Here is a 17,056-nt window from a genome sequence, read left to right on the forward strand (position 1 = left end):
ATTTCTAACCAAAGTTCTTATTGTCCATCAGTAGATGGCAATGTATGAATTTTCTAGAAAAAATATGCTTAAATGTAGTAGAACTTTGCAAGAGTTTGCCTCATCTCAAGTGGTTTTTCCATTTTCTTTATATTTTGCTCTAAGAGAAAATTAATTGCCTTCTCAAGAAAATTTGTCACCAAACAGTGCTTTAGAAAAACAATGATTTCAAAAACAAAACAAAACAGTGATTACAATGGAAAAGGGGGCTTGGCAGTTAGCGTGTTTCTAATTCTAATAAAATGAATTATTTCTGTGCATGTATCCCAGTGACATCAGCTGACAAAAATCTCTTTGCCTGTTTTATAGCTGCTGGCTAAAATGTATGTATTGGTGGATTAAAATAGCAAAAACCAAACCTAACCTCTGTATTGCTTGTCTCTCTGCCCAGAAGTGCAGGAGCCTCATGGAGTCTATCATCACTCTTGGCCTCGATTTCGCAATTTAGCTCGCAGCCCACTTCAGAACAGTGTCAACTAAAGGAACAGTAGTGCAGTGGTACGTAAAAGATGGTAAGGGTGCAGGCCATGTTTCTTAGATTTTATTGTCTCTGATTTTTCCCTAGGTGATGCTCCTGACTCTGTTGTGTTCTGCTTACAAACACAACACAAACTGAGTGCCTTCGTTCATCAGTCGTGGCTTATCCTATTATGTTATGACTCACTCACAAACCCACACTTCAGGGAGAAAGACATAGCACCCAAATAGGACCTTAGTTAGAGACCATGGCTGGTTGTGAACACCAGCGCTGCTTTGACAGCCAATAGCGGAGTTAGGATTTACACAAGGTGCATGCGTGTCTCAGCTGGGAAGAGTCATCGCTTAGATTTTTTTTAATCCTCTGATTACTAAGTGACTGCCTAGGCTGGGAAGCAGTCATCCATGCACCATCTAGCTGAGAAATAAGCCCTGGGCTCTGAAAGTGAGTCCTGTCTGGTAGCTGAGGAAGTCACACGCCGTCTCCCCTGAACACTGGAAGCTCACTAAGTGGGCTGGTGCCATAGTAATTCATCCAAACGTCGCCCAGAGGAATGATGACTCTGAAACAGCAGGTGTACCACTCTGTTGGTCTGAGACAAAGGCAATAATAAAAGCAAGTGTCCAATAGTTTCCATTGTCTTGATCCCCAAATCTTGTGGTTTGCTCTGTCCTTGAACTTGATTTCATTTTAATGATATTCTCCAAAGGGCAGCCAAAATGTTCTTTTAAAAATAGAAATCAGATCATGTCACTCCTCTGTTTAACCCCCTCCCCTCTGACCCATTGGCTTTCCATTGCTCCTGAAATAAAATCTAAAGTCCTTCAAGGTTCTACATGACCAGACTCTTGCACTCTGTCCAACATCAGCTGTGACCTCTGCTGACTGTGACCTCTCCAGTCACTCTGGACAATTTTTTTATGAATCCCCACTGTCTAACATAGTCCCAGAACACAGCTGGTACTCAGTGTATGCTCCTTGAATAACTGAAAGCATGCATGGTTCAGAGAAGCTCTTATCAAACCGGGCTGTATGTTTGAATCTCCTAGAAAACTTTGAAACATAAAACATCTGAAACCAACACCTAGAATTTCTGCTTTAATTCCTGCTATGGTGGGGTGGACATTGGTAGTTTTAAAGAGCTTCTTGGATGATTCTAATGTGCTGAAAGGGTTGAGAAACAGAGCTGGAGGAAAGGCTAATCGTTAGTAAAATACTAACGTGGCTTGCTCAGAACCCTGAACTCTCACCATCGTATCCTGTCACTGTCATCCAATCCTATATAGTCTCAAAAAATAAATGTTTCTCTATTTATTGTTACGAGATCCTGTTAGATTTCAAATTACTAGTAGACTCTGGCTGTTAAGCCACAATAAAGTTTGGTTTAATTTTGTTTGTGCTAGAATCACTAGGTTAGTTTCCTGGAAATTTCTGACATGGAAAAGGAAGGGCCATTTGAATCTGTTTCATACACTACAGCTTTGCTGATTAAAAATATCTGGGTCTCAGCCAAAGGTGTCGTCATGTTGGCTACATGACTGTTGCAAGCAAACCCCAGCACCCAGGCAGATCTGAAGTTCAAAGCTTATTTAGACTGGGAACACTTATTAAAGAAAATGTCATTTGTGCTCAGAATAATGGCTTGTAACTCTTCCAGCATTATTTTTCACCTAATCGGATTTGTCTTCTACAGAGCAAACTCAAAGGGAGAAATCTGGAACTTTTGGCCTGGTGTATGCACGGAGACCAGATGGCCGACAGGTACGGAGCTGGTTTTTGTAGTGGGGTACACTGAATGAAAAAGACAAGTCTCTTTAAGACGACAATAAATTTCCCAAATGGCCTGTGTGAAATCTTTAAAGGTTGAAGATAAAGGTTTTGGGTTACGTTGTCCTTAACATGAAAGGGGGATAAATGGAGCCAGGTGGGTGCTCTTTCAGGCTTGTGTGAACATCACCAAGGAAACCGGATGGAGTTTGGGAGCAGTAAATTACGGTAGAGTCTATTGGAAGCACATTCATGTACTATATGCTTGCAAGGATGCTTTTGAAGGTGGGACGCTGAGGTCTCAGTTAGGGAGGATCAACCCTCAGAAGCATCTTTTAACTATTGAAAATGGAGAAACCATCTCTATTCTAGACAGGAAGGCATTCAAATGACATGAATTTTCTTTCCTTGTTCCCTTCTCACACTCAAATACCAGTTCCACCATAGGTCCACAGTTCATTAGGCTCAGTTTCCAAATCCAAACATTCTTGAAAGTGAGTTTTTGTTTTTATAATTCATTTGAGGACAAAACTTGTCCTGAATTGATGTGAAGTTATTAATAATCTTTATGTATTCTACTGAGTGTGAATATTTATGCTTCACTGAAGTTGTAATCATATGACTAATTGGCTCTTTCCTCAGACTTCCCTGGGGATGCTTCCCTGTGTGCAGTCTATGAGCCTTATTACCTTCCCAGAATCTGGAAGTTACGAATCCCAAAGTAGATCTGGCTTACATTAGGAACATGCCCAAACTTGTGAATTTGTGTGAATTAAAAGGCTCATTAGAAACAAACTTATGGTTACCAGGGGGAAGAGGAGGGTGGGGAGGGATAAATGGGAAGTTTGGGATTTGCAGATACTAACTACTATGTATAAAATAGACAACAAGATCCTACTGTATAGCACAGGGAACTATATTCAATATCTTGTAATAGCCTATAATGCAAAATAATATGAAAAAGAGTGTATGTATATATATATATATGTATACACATATATAACTGAATCACTATGCTGTACAGCAGAAACTAGCACAATATTGTAGATTGACTATACTTCAGTTAAAAAAAAGACAGAGAAAGAAAAATAATGCTCATAAGGGTTGGTGGATCAGCGATGCCACACCAGGTGCTTTTATTTTTATCATGTCAAAATAAGGCAGTAGCTATGGCTATTTCCAGGGAAACACACCTCTGAAGTGGTCTGAGCAGAGAATAGGAAGACTCACGTGTTAAATGGTTCTTAATTCACAACGTAGAAGGCAACATCTAGTAACATAACCTGAAGGTTCCTTTTAGCACTCGAGGGCTGGTGAAGGTGGTGTCTAACATGAAGTTTTTACCTTTAGAAATAAAATTACCCCTTTGGCAGCCTTCAAGCCAAACCCCGAGTGATGATTGTGATAAGATTTATGTAAACATCACAGAGATAAAAGAATTAGTCAGTTGAATGGGGTTTGAGCTGGGCTTGGGTAATTATTCTGGACTGATGTATAACAGATTTGTTTGGACTAGATTTATAAGTTCCTTTCCTATGAAGTGATCAAAGTTGGGGGAAAAAAACGAGTTGATTGCTTTGATTTTGCCTATTTGGAGCAAGTTAGGCAATTTTATATGCCTGAAAACAATTAATGAGTTTTATTTTCACCTTAATTCAGAGGCCACAATATGAAGAAAACACCCCCTACCCACTCAATTACATGAATGGAAATTTTGAATGTTCTGATTTCAGTTACAATTATCTGAGACAGGAACAAACGCAGTGACTTTTTTTTTTACTATGGCTCATTGGTTGGGTAGATGATTGACAGTTGGTGGTTGACCATTGTGGACGACAGATCCCAAAGAATCTGAGCAGGAAACTGCAATTTATAAGAAGATTGTTAGGCTCAGGGTCTCCTCAGGGTGTGTTCATTGTTAGGATGTCCACTACAAAGACTTTTTTTTTCATGTAATGTGTTGAAAACTACAGTAAGCTTACAGATGGTATAGATTTCTTTTCCTCTCTCCCAACGGCCATCCTGGAAAGCGTTGCCTTGAGTTATCGCTACTTTGGAAGAATACAGGCATCCTAAAAACTTTAGAACTGGACAGATTTTTGGCGATCACCTCCCAGTCTCTACATTTTACAGGCAAGGAAGCGAAGAGTGTTCACCATTTGCCTGTTACATCTTGAAATGATGAGGTCCCAGGAAAGGAAGTGAATTTATTTGTAACTGTATGTTCTTCTAGTCTACTTAAAATCCACTGTAGAAAGCTCTGCTTTCAGGCATCATGGAGGAGGAAGACTTTGTAGTTAGTTAAATACCTTTATTACGAGAAAGTTTCCCATATCCCATAGTATGCCAGTCATCGGAATATGTTAATTATTGAAAGTATGCAGCTTATAATTTCATCTTTTTTAGAGAATGCAGAAGGCCCTGTAGGACCACGTTTGGTGTATTTTGCCAGGTCCTTTGACTTACCTGATCTCTTTTAAGTCTCCCCAAACCTTGAGAAGTGGATAAGTTGGATATTGTTATCTACATTTTGCAGATGAAGAAACTACACTTCCGTGAGGCTACTGACTTAACTAACTAGTTCGCTGAGCGTTAGGATCTGAGCCCAATTTTTCTATTTCTAAATCATGTGATCTTTTCACTTTGCCGTTCTTTTGAGTGACAAGTGAGCTAGGTAAGAGAATATTCTAGTTTTAGATCAATCAGAGGTTGATATCGCATATAATAAGGATTTAGTAGGCTCATGACGCACTCCCTAACCTGTCTTAGCCTTTGTGCAAAGCGGTGATCAACTATTTGGCAGCAATAAGCCTCGAATCCATCTTGCTTTCTCAACCTCAGTTCTCCAATGTTAGAGCTGAATCTGTTTAACTTATTTTTTTCTATGTGAATGATTTTTATTTTTTATCCTGGCTCATGGCATTTATTCTTATTCTTTTTTGGTATTATGCACACACACATTTAATTTTGGAATACTTTTAGGTTTAAGGAAAGGTGTAAATAGTAGAAAGAGTTCTTACATATCCTTCACCCGGCTTCCTCTAAAGTCAACATCTTATGTAACCATGATCCACGTATCAAAACTGAAAAACTAACATTGGTATTAAACTATTGACTAAACCTTCGACTTTATTGGGATTTCATCAGTTTTTCCACTAATGTCCTCTTTCTGTTCTGGGATCCAACCAGGATATCACATCGCCCTTACTATTCATGCCTCCCTCATCTCTTCTAATCTGTGTCAGTTGCTCAGTCTTTTCTTGCTTTTTATGACTTTGATGCTTTTGAAGAATATTCTATAAATAAATACTCTGTAAATTAAAAAAAAAATCCCTCAATTTGGATCTGACCGATGTTTTCTCATGATCAGACTGGGTAATAATGTATTTTGGGGAAGAATATCAGGGGTGAAGCGCCCTTCCCACAGCAGGGGGTGCATGAGAACAACGTGGCTCGTCACCGGGGAAGTTCACCTCATCCACATCGTGAAAATTACATCTGCCAATTTTCTATTCCCCCCCTCCCCTTTCCATATTGTATTCTTTGGAAATAAGTCGCTAAGTTCAGCCCACACTCTAGGGGAGAGAAATTAAGCTTCACATCTGGAGAGAGGAGTATCAAAGAATTTGTGGACATATGTTAAAACCACCACAGTAATTAATACATAGTTTGGGGGAGTGACATTGAGGCGATTCAAGCATCCTGTTTTTCCTAAAAGTTTCACCCACTAATTTTAGCATTCATCCTTGGATCTTGCCTGCAGCAGACTGTGGTGTTCTAATGGTGGTTTCTCTTTCTCTAATTCCTTTTACACTATCATTTTGAATTCTTCTTTAACAAATATTTGTCTCCTTTTATTTATCGAAACACTCCCTCATTTATATCAGTATGGGCTTAATGGTATCTGGCTTATTAACCAATACCATCTGTTGCTCAGATCGTTCTAGCTTTGGCCACTGGGAGCTCCTAGAATACAATGTTTTTTTATGTACAATTGTTTTTGTCTTTACCATCAGAGTTTCCTGACAATATTTTAAGTTGACTTTTCTTTTCTCTTCTTCCCATCATTCCTGGACCCACTGATTCTGATTGTTAAGCATGTTTTTTCTTTTCTTTTTTTTTTTTCCCTGGGAACTTCATTCTAGGTCTCTCTGGCCTGAATATGCTTAATTGTGGTCCGATGCTCAGGTCTGGTGCTGGACCCCTGTTCATCCTGAATCAAGAGGCACCATCCCCAACGTGAATGAGGCAGAAAACTGATTCTGTAGTTCTGCATGAAAACTGCATTCTGTAGTTGCTCCCTTGTGCACAGTTGAGATATTTACAGAAGATAGTTTCCCAGATAACAGACACCTAGCCTCATTATCTTTACATTTTAGATACTTTTGATGAAAATAGTTCTAAAACTGATCATGGATTTTTCCAAAGCAAAATGAACACAATACATTTTTTAATATACCTCGAGGTAGTATCAAGAACTTTTTTTTTTAATTTCATTTTTATGAAGTAATGGCCTCAAGAACTTTTTATATGCATAGGCTGTTTACACTCATAACCAGAAAGCACCCCAGGTCCCACAAGTTAGTGAATCTTAAATAAGGTCATCTTAACCGTATATGCCAAGTCTGCTGAAGCCATAGCCCCCACTTGTCAAGTGACAGGATGTCAGCTCTTTCCCTCAAGGGATGGGGGTTGCCTTACACATCATTCACACCCCTCCCAGCCTCTCATCCCTCTGTGCAAGCTGTTCACTGTCTCTTCCACCGACTGTCTGCTGTGGATCTACTCATTGCCTGTGCTTTCTCCATAGGTCTGTTGATCGATTCATTCATTTATTAAACACCTACTGTTTGCCAGGTATTCTTCTATAGACGTGGGCTAGATCAGTAAACAAAATAGAAAAACATCCCTGCTCTCCCGGAGTATTCAAGTCAGGGGAGACAGACAATAAGCAATATAAATCTCCTTGGGGTGCTCTCTCTGCTGCTACTGCTATAAGCACCTTGCAGGTCCGTGGACCTCTGCATCTCAGGCTCTTAACTTTCTTTGACTAGCATCTGCCTTGGTGTACCTATAGCAGAGCTGTTAGGTCTCCTGAACGTATAACCTTTCAGGAACAGAGTGGGAGGAGTTAGGTGCAGCCCCCGTGCTCCACCCCAGAACAGCTGCTTCTTATCGACACATTGTGTCCTGTTTCTAAACCTCCTTTTAAAATAATGGTGATTTTTATCTTGCCAGGGTCCCGAGCAACTTGAATTCTGTGGCCATCCCTCTCGTTCTGTCTCATGTGGCTGTACATAATTGGAGATTATGTACAGAGCCCTGTTCTCTGTGAAATATTTTTGCACAATTAAAATCTTGGCATTCTGTTGGATACCAGTGATGACATCACCTAAATTCATATGAGGCATACCTGAGCCTTGGCTTTGCCCCAGCCATCAGTAGTATGCATCCAGCAGTGAACATCTTCTATAGATTGCCTGTGTCTAGCAGTTCCCTTTTTCTTTTCTAGTTTATTCCGTGTTATTAATATTGTTAGACTTCTAAGTAAAGTAAGAGTAAATAGTCTGAAAGAAGTCTTAAGGGGTTCTCTTTTAAGAAATGGGCATGAAATTAGATTCTTGGTTTCAAATTGTTTAGAAACTTGTGTTTCGATTTTCCTTTCCTTGCCTTCCTTCTGGTTCTGATTCTGTTCTTGAGAGGCAGATTTTCTGGTAAGTGAAGTATATGGAGTAACTATTTCACGTGGCCCACTTCAGAACATCGGCATCAGGCATCGAGTGAAAGCACAGAATCAGAACTTTAAAAGTTTGGGGGCTTTTGTCCATGGCTTCCAGGGACTGTTATTCTAGAGCAAATCCTTGAGTCCTGCTCTTCCTTCTCCTTACATTTGAAGTTGGCATGACAGCGTTCTTTAGAACTTTCAGGTGTGACTATTTCTACTTCCTTATCTTCAAGGGCGTCAGATGGTTAATATTCTTCCAAAGCTCCTGAAAGGAACACTCTACTAGAAGAGATGAAGTGGGAATTCTGGGATCCAGGGAGACCTGCTGATTCCACACCTTCTGTCCTTTGCGTTACTCTTAGCGGGGACACAGATACGTATTTTTACATATGTTACTGTAGAATCAGAAAAAAATAAACAAATCAGAATTAGCAAAATTTGAAAGAAAGGTATTAAGTCAGAGATGGTGACATGTTTCCTCATCATCTACTAAATATCCTTGGCCGACATTCGGGGCTTTTCCGGCATGTTGGTTCCCCATCATATGGCATGAGGAGAAACAGGTTTAATATGAGGAAAAAGTGGCTGAATGAAAACTGAATCCCACTTTAGCCTAACAAACAGAACCTTATTTGTTAACTTTGTAATGTTTGTTTTCATATTTGTGTAGTCCTTGAGGTTTGCATTCCAGATTATGTACAGAAACAAAGAAAGGCAAGAAAAGGAGAAAGAGAGAGAGACAGAGACAGAATGCTATGAGGAAACACTGTTCAAGAAAAAAAAAATTTAGCTCAATTATGTAGGCTCACGATGTTTATATCATTTCGACATGCTTTGAGTAAGTATCTAAATTGAAATAGAGCTAGAAATCATTTGATGTTCATCCATCATTAAATTTAACCTGTTTTTGTTTTGTTTTGTTTTGTTTTTTTGCATGATGCATGTTGCCATGTTGTTTTACCAGTACATTGCGTCCTTGGGGACAATTTCTCATCTTTAGGAAAACAAATTCTGCTGTTGTGGGAAGAGTTCTGTGGGGTTGAAAGCCCGTGAACGTGACAGACCAGGGCGTGAGTGCCTTCAAAAGAGCTTCTGACTCTTCTCCTCTGCGCTACAAACATATTTCACTTCATTTCATTCCTTCATTTCAAATGAGACTCTTTCAAAAATCCATTTCTCAACATATGACAAATTTATATTGTGTTCAGTATGGTGGTGGGTAGAGAATAAACACAGAAATGCGTGTTTACGGGGAAAACAAGAATTGTCCCCTGACTCCTATTATTTTGGTGAAGTTTACTAACAAGTAGATCCTCTACATCTTCAGCAGAAGCTGCGTTGCTCCAGCCACCCTCAAAACATTTCTTGTTCGGGAGGGATCTGAACATGGATTTGAAGGCAGGAACCAGTGGGATGTGTTCCTGTAACCTCCCCAAATCTGACCTCAGGCAGATGTTCGATCCTGTCCTCAGGAATTCTCTGCCCTCTGTGGTTTGACCTAGGACCTTGACCTTCAGGTGATGCTTTGAGATCTTTTTTCCATCTGACTTCTTCTCCCTGTGCAGGTGTAATGATGGAGGAAGGGTGGGCATGGTTTTAAATAATTCAGGCTTGCTTCATGTGGTTACTTATTATTGTCCTGTTTCTTCTAATGCATTTCCATTAACATTTTATTGCAGCCTGAGGCTAGTTAAAGTCCAAGAGACACTCTTATAAACCCACACTCCTCCTCTTCCAGTTCCCATCTGTACTTACTAACTAGTTCACTGTGGGTCACTTGCAGAACCTGCGAGCGATAAAGATTTTGGGCAGTTGACTTTATTTTTAGTGGAATAGGAGCTAAACTTTGATCAATAAAACAACCATGAAAGAAGAAAAGCCACATAAGATTCTTTCGTTTCTCAGCTTTTTCAGTGAGGAAATACAAGCAAAATCATGTTGAAATTCTCCTCCCCATTTTTTTTAATGCGCCAGAGTGCAAGGATTGTGACCTTGAGCCGTGGAAATTAGAAAAGCTTTCTCTCTCTTTTAGATTTCCACCGGCGGTCAGGTTCATGTGACACGAGCAAATTGATAGCTCTTGGTGGTAAAGAAATGTAGGAAACGTAAAAGAAGCAGAACAGGTAGAAAAGATACTGGAAGGTGGTTGCATTTAAGGCCCAGATGTAATAGGGAAGAACAAATCTGACTCCTTATTAGACCTATTCCTTTGGCTCTAACCCCATGCTCTGTTTTCGGGGCTTAGACCTGCCGGTTCTGCACCTTTTGTAAAAAAATGCTGCCTACAGCCTGAAACAGACAGGACGGCCTGTTTTCAAAGTTCTGACCTTTATGGGTATAATGTTTTTCCATTCATGTAGAGCTAAAACAGAACAGAGAATAACATTTGTCTTGCTGGAGGTTTAAAGGGACCCCGGGGCCTGACCTGTGTGGTTAAGAACAAAGGATTCAGATACCAATGAGTTTGAGACGACCAACCACACCTCTTCCCCTTTTTAGTATAACAGGAGTCTGAATTCTGACTTGGGGAAGATGGTTCTCCAGGACATTAGTCTGACATCTTCTTAGTCTGCTGGCTTTCTGATAAAGTTGTTATTCCTTGCCCCAACACCTCATCTCCCGATTTATTGGCCTATCATGGGGCGAGCAGAATGAGTTTGGACTCGGTAACACAGGGACTCTCTGATCTGGTGGTCCAGACTTATGTTGGACCCCTTTACAATCTCCCCACACCTTTCTTACCTCTGTCCCATCCTCTCTTCCCCTAGAGCCCAATTTCAGCCTTGAAACTTGAGGTGATGCATCCCCTGTGTATGCAATTGTTTTGACTAGTGAACACCTGATTTTGTTTGTCTTCCTGAAATGCCTCCCCTGAAATTCACTTTCCCAAGGGGACTCTCCTCATGGTTCTAATCTTGTTTCCTGCCTCTGCTAACCATAATGTCCAGAGGTTTTACTAGTACTAACTTCGCTGAGACTTCAGTTCCTCAGTACGTGTTCTGCGTAATAGTTTAGCTTTGGTCTTCTTTAGGACTAACCCTCCATGACAATCTGGTTGGAGTGGCTCAGAAAGAAGAGCTACCATCCAGTTGCTATGGGTGATGCTCTCCATCTGAATTCACTCTTCGCCTCTGCCACCTGCAGGCTGAGTGGTGGCACTTGCGGCCGCATGGGCTGCCTGGACAGTCCCAGAAGCCTCGCAAGACCTTCCCACAGTATTTGGCCCTTCTTGCCCAAGGGAAGGACTGGACTCTCTTTGAAATGATTTAATTTAATGGATGACCTCTGCTCTTGGTCCTGCTATGTTTAAATAGTCACTTTTTTTAACAGTGTTGAGAATTGATCCTGATCATCTTCTTGCATCCTTTCCTATCTACTGAGTTTACAGCTCCCCTCCTTAACAATGTGGTGCTAATGGAAGCCTTCACTAAATTCACCAATCAACTACACATTGAGCGCTAACAAATATTTTGTTTGTAATGCAAAGCGTTACGGCAGGTGCAGTGGGGGAGGGAAGAAGTTATTCAGAAGTCGAAATGTACCTTGGCCCTCGTTGCTCTCAGAAAGCTTAACATCTAATTGGGAAGACAGCTTGGGTGGAATTTGCTAAGAACTGAAAAACTTGTAGTGGTTAAAAAATGAAACTGGAGTTTGGAGAAGGGAGAGCAGATCATTTGGGTTGGCATGGTCCAGAAGGTCTTCATGAAGGAATGTGGAGCTTAAACTGGCCATTGAAGAATTTGGAGAACTCCAGCAAGAGGGGAAGAGTTTTGTCAAATTGTGTTTTTAGGCATGGTTTCTACATCCATTGTCCATTTTCCTCTATGTTTCTACTTTATATCCATATATCCATTGCTTTATTGTAGGTTGAGTTTGATCATAGGTTCCAAGTGGCAAAATACGAATTTTCTTTCACTCTTTTTGATAAGCAGCAATGAATACAGTTGGTGAAAATCATACACAATAGATTGTAGTTTCTAGCTGTCTTGTATAGAAACTGAAGTAAGTGTTCTGGGATTTGTACTATTTTAACTTTAACGTTTTAAAAAATTATACAGTTTTTACAGGTTAGTTTCCATTTGCAGTTATTACAAATATTGGCTCTATTTCCTGTGTTGTACGACGCGTCCTTGAGCCCACGTTACACCCAAGAGTTCGTACCTCCCACTCTTCCTCCCCCACGTGGCCCCTCCCCCTCCCCCACGTGCCCCTCCCCCTCCCCCACGTGGCCCCTCCCCACCCTCGCTACTTCTTTTTAAAAAAAGAAGCAATGTAAGTAGACTTTTGGAAAGTACAGACAATTTACAGAGAAGAAGATAAAAATGCCTATAATCTCTCCAGAGAGATGTAAAAAAATTTTATTGATGTATATATAGCTGATTCACAATATTATATTAGTTTCAGATGTACAACATAGTGATTCATTTTTATACATTGCACTCCATCTAAAGTTATAAAATATTGGTTACAGCCCCCGCACTGTACCATCTATCCTTGTAGCTTATTTATTTCATACATAGTTGTTTGCACGTCTTAGTCTCCTTTCCCTATCATGCCCCTCCCTCCCCTGCCCCTTTCCCAGCTGGTCTCCACTAGTTTGTTCTCTACGAGTGTGAATCTGTTTCTGTTTTTCAATAAAATGTTTTGGTAGATGCCTGGAAGGATGGTCATGCACAGTTAGGCTGGTTGTGTACTTCATAGCTTCAGGGATTGCCTTTCACATGGAATACAGTTGTCAATAGTACCCCTGGAGCATGGAAAGCAGTGGCCCTAACACTCATACTTGGGACATATCCTCCTAATATGATTTCTTTTCATTTATTAATATTTTAAAATATTTTTATGTGTAATATTTATCTCAAATATACTTGTAAATAGCTAACTATTTCATTTTTTAATGTATCATAATTTGAAACACATTTCCTACTATTTGACACTTGGAATTTTTTCAACTTTTCAATTTAAATTAATGTTATAATGAACATCCACATAGGATAGAAGGATATGCATTTGAACTTCACTGTAATTTTTTTTTTCCTGCAGGGTAAATTTCTAGAGTGAGACTTGGTAGAAAAAAAACAGAGCACTTAAACAAAATTTTTATTGGAGTAGAAGATATTCAGAGGAAGTGCACAAATCATAAACTGCACAGCTTATTAAAGTAGCACCTAGAACAAGAAACAGTATGTTACTGGAATCCCACAACCCCTCCTTGTGTTCCTCTGCATGATCCTCCAAGGGTAATCACTACGCTGACTTCTGGTACCGTAGACTATTTTGCCAACATTTGTACTTTATGCAAATGAAATCACATAGTGTTCATTGTTTGTGAGGTTCATCCACATCATGGCATATAGTTGAGGACTGTTTGTTCCAGTACTGCTAGAATTCCATTGTAGGATGACACCACAATTGATTGATCCATTCTACTATTGAAAAACATTTGGAAATACATGCACCCCAGTGTTCATAGCAGCACTATTTACAATAGCCAAGACATGGAAGCAACCTAAGTGTCCATCGACAGATGATTGGATAAAGTAGTTGTGGTATATTTATACAATGAAATACTACTCAACCATAAAAAAGAATAAAATAATGCCATCTGCAGCAACATGGATGGACCTAAAGATGGTCATTCTAAGTGAAGTAAGCCAGAAACAGAAAGGAAAATACCATGATATCACTCATATGTGGAATCTAAAAGAAAAAAAAAAACGGACACTATGAACTCATCTACGAAACAGAAACAGACTCACAGATATAGTAAACAATCTTATAGTTACTGGGGAAAGGATAAATTGGGGAGTTTGAGATTTGCAAATGTTAGCCACTATATATAAAAATAGATTTTAAAAAGTTTCTTCTGTATAGCACAGGGAACTATATTCAATATCTTGTAATAACCTTTAATGAAAAAGAATATGAAAATACACACACACACACACACACACACACACACACACACATGCATGACTGGGACATTGTGCTGTACACCAGAAATTGACACATTGTAACTGACTGTACTTCAATTAAAAAACATTTTTAAAAAATGATCAGAATAACTGTTGCTGCCTAAATGATCAGAAAAAAAAAAAGAAGAAGAAAACGAACCATTTGGCTAGCTTGCAGTTTTGGACTGCTGCACATGGTGCTGCTAAGAACCCCTCAGTACCTGTCTTTTGGTGAACATATGTAGGATTTCCATCGGGCATATGCCTAGTTAGGAAGTTGTGGGAGATGCAAATATATTCAGCTTTAGGAAACTGCCAGACTATTTTATAAAGTGGCTTTACCTGTTTATCTTCCCACCAGCAATGTCAGAGTTCTGGCTGCTCCACATCATTGCCTGTGTTGTCTGTCTTAGCCATACTGGTGAGTACACACTGGTATTTCATTGTAAGTTTAATTCACATTTTTTTTCTGATGGCTAATGTAAGCACTTTCTCATATGCTCACAGTTATTGGCCATTTGGAAATCCTCTTTTGTAATATATCTGTTCAAGTCTTTTGCCCATTGTTCTAATGAGTTTTTTTCCCCTACAGGTTATAGGAGGGACCTACACATTTTGTTTAACGATCCTCTTCAAAACTTAAGTGGCATGCACAAATATTTAATTTATCGTGCACTAGGGAGAAGAGATAATCCTTGGAATTCACACGAGCCAAAGGAAAATCTGTTGTGCGAAGAGAAGCAAAGGGATTTACTTTAGATCTTCAAGCATATTTTAATTCTGATGTGGAATTTTTAAAATAGTGCTTTCCATAAAATCCCTGATGTCTCACAGTGCATGAAACAAAGTGCAAAAACATAGGTGTTTATCCTGACATTTAATTTAGAACTATTGAAAAAAAATCGAATTGTGTGAATGTTCCAGTCTGCCGATCGGAAAGTAAAATGATAAGGAAACAATTTTAAATTTTCTAAACAAGAAACGAAGAAAAACTATTCTAAAAATGTTCAAGTTTCAAAATGTATCTCTGTTTAGATGGTGTTGATATATCCAGGGACATATAGCAGATGTGCTGGCCTATTTCCAAGCCCTGCTTGGAGGTTTCGAATCAAGGAAGACAGTTACATTATGTGTGAAATGCCACTTCAGTTCAGAGTCTTCCAGTAAATTGGTAGTACTCACTTCATAGTCTTTTCGGGCTGATTAGTGGGAAAAGCACTCCCAGCTGCAAATATCCACAAGTTTAAATAATTTTTAAGGAAAAAAGGGCAGGAAACATCATTCGATCCATCCCTGGGCTCTTCTAGGCACTGTAGGATGTATGATTTTGAATGTCTAAAATTAGGTGGAATTAAGGGCCATACTATTCCTCCTTCAAGGAAAATAATAATTCTGTATGATTTTTAACACTTACTGCATAAATTATGTGGGTAAAAAAGCTTGAAGTTAAGAATTAAGTCGAGTGAAGTCTCACTAGTCCGTTGGGCAGTCTTCCAAAGAAACCTTAACAAATTGGACCACTTTCATCAATTTTGGATTGGACAAGCTACAGGTGGAAGACTGTTACTTTCTTAGCTGTGAAAGGATCATCCTCATCAAATATTGAGCATAATGTATGGGAGAGCTTGTACGATGCGGTCTTTGAAATATTAGGAAAACGGTATTCTGTAGAAATAAGACCAAAGACAGCTTCGGGAGTGTGTGCTCAGTCTTTTGCATCTGGCTTTACTCTCAATCTCTTTTTCTTTCTTGTGGAGCAGAGTGGTTTTTACCGGTTTGTGGAAAGGCCAGAAAAAAAAGAAGATATTTTAACTTGATAATAAAAGGCAAGTAAGAGAATATATAAACAAGTAATGAAGGAACAAAGGTTTTTTTTGTTTTTGTTTTTGTTTTTGTTTTCCAGTCCATCAAGAATTTCCTAAAGAAATCACAGATTTCACCCAGGTAATCAGCATCTAACTAAGTTCATTTCTCTGAAATCGTTCCTAAGTTCACATAGGAAACTTTCCAAATACACACCAAAGCACAAAATGTGGGTCACCATCAACCCCACAGGATAAAAAATCGAGGGTAACTCTTAGGGAAATTTTGGTTGACTTGACTAGAAGAACAGCTGCTCTTCATGGATTTCATCAACTCGTGTGATTTCATCAGCAAATGTTGCCTTTCTTTCTTCTCTGGACTTTTGACCCACGATGATCATCAATTTAAGATCAAGGCACATGACCCAGCATTATTGTTCTGGGACTTATTATAGAAAGAAAATAAATCAAGAAAAAAGGAGCAAGTTCCAAATTAACAAAGAGCATCATACAGAAGAGGTCAGTGGGGACTCCTTTTTTTGATTTAACTAGGGCTAAAATGACTTCTACATGATATGAGTAAATCATGTATTTTAGGCTCTTGTGTTGGAATTGAAGTATCATCTCTTTTAAGTTTTTTGAACAAAGAGGCCAAATATTATAGTATTATATATGACTTTTCTTTGCTCAATAAACATAAATATTTTCCAGATATATTTTTTCATAGCATCTTATAAGAGAATACCTTAAGGCATGAGATTCTTGAGTGGCTTGTGGAAACAGTATCATGACTTCTAGTCATGCCTCGTGTCTTCCTAGGGTATGGATTTCTGTCCTCACACACAAAAGCTGTGTGAACAAGACGGATCAGAAAAGATCATGACGGACTATACTTGAAAAAGAACTCTCAAAATTAGAAAAAAATGTAAAAAGAATAAATACAAAATTATGATAGGATGGTTTACTTGAAACTTACCATTTGAATCATGTCTTCTGCCTACAGGACTCACAGCATGGAGATCTAGTCAGACAATTTTAAAGTTAGGTTGTAGGCACTTTATAAAGGTCAGCTTTAAGGTAACCACTGAGTTAGAGAAGCTAGATTTGATCATAAATCTGAGAAGATACTAACTTTAGATTTTCTCTTTGTGCTGAGAAAGTTTCAGACAATAATGTCTCTGAAGCACAGAGGTACCAGAATTACCTTGTGTAAAAATGAATGTCATTTTCCTGCTCAAAAATGTTTAGTTGATTTCTCTTTATCTTCTGGATTAAGCTCAGACTCCTTAAT

At 39.0% G+C, this 17,056-nt stretch overlaps 1 long non-coding RNA gene across 1 annotated transcript; it reads left to right on the top strand.

Annotated features, from left to right (window-relative positions):
• The first annotated feature begins 440 nt into the window (after positions 1-440).
• LOC140700486 (uncharacterized) lies at positions 441-16,418 on the top strand. Its single transcript, XR_012078890.1, has 4 exons — positions 441-537; positions 2,211-2,278; positions 14,325-14,384; positions 15,867-16,418. It is a non-coding gene; the product is annotated as an uncharacterized lncRNA (long non-coding RNA).
• Positions 16,419-17,056: the final 638 nt, after the last annotated feature.

The sequence above is a fragment of the Vicugna pacos genome, chromosome 12, assembly GCF_048564905.1.
Source record: "Vicugna pacos chromosome 12, VicPac4, whole genome shotgun sequence".
Lineage (NCBI taxonomy): Eukaryota > Metazoa > Chordata > Mammalia > Artiodactyla > Camelidae > Vicugna > Vicugna pacos.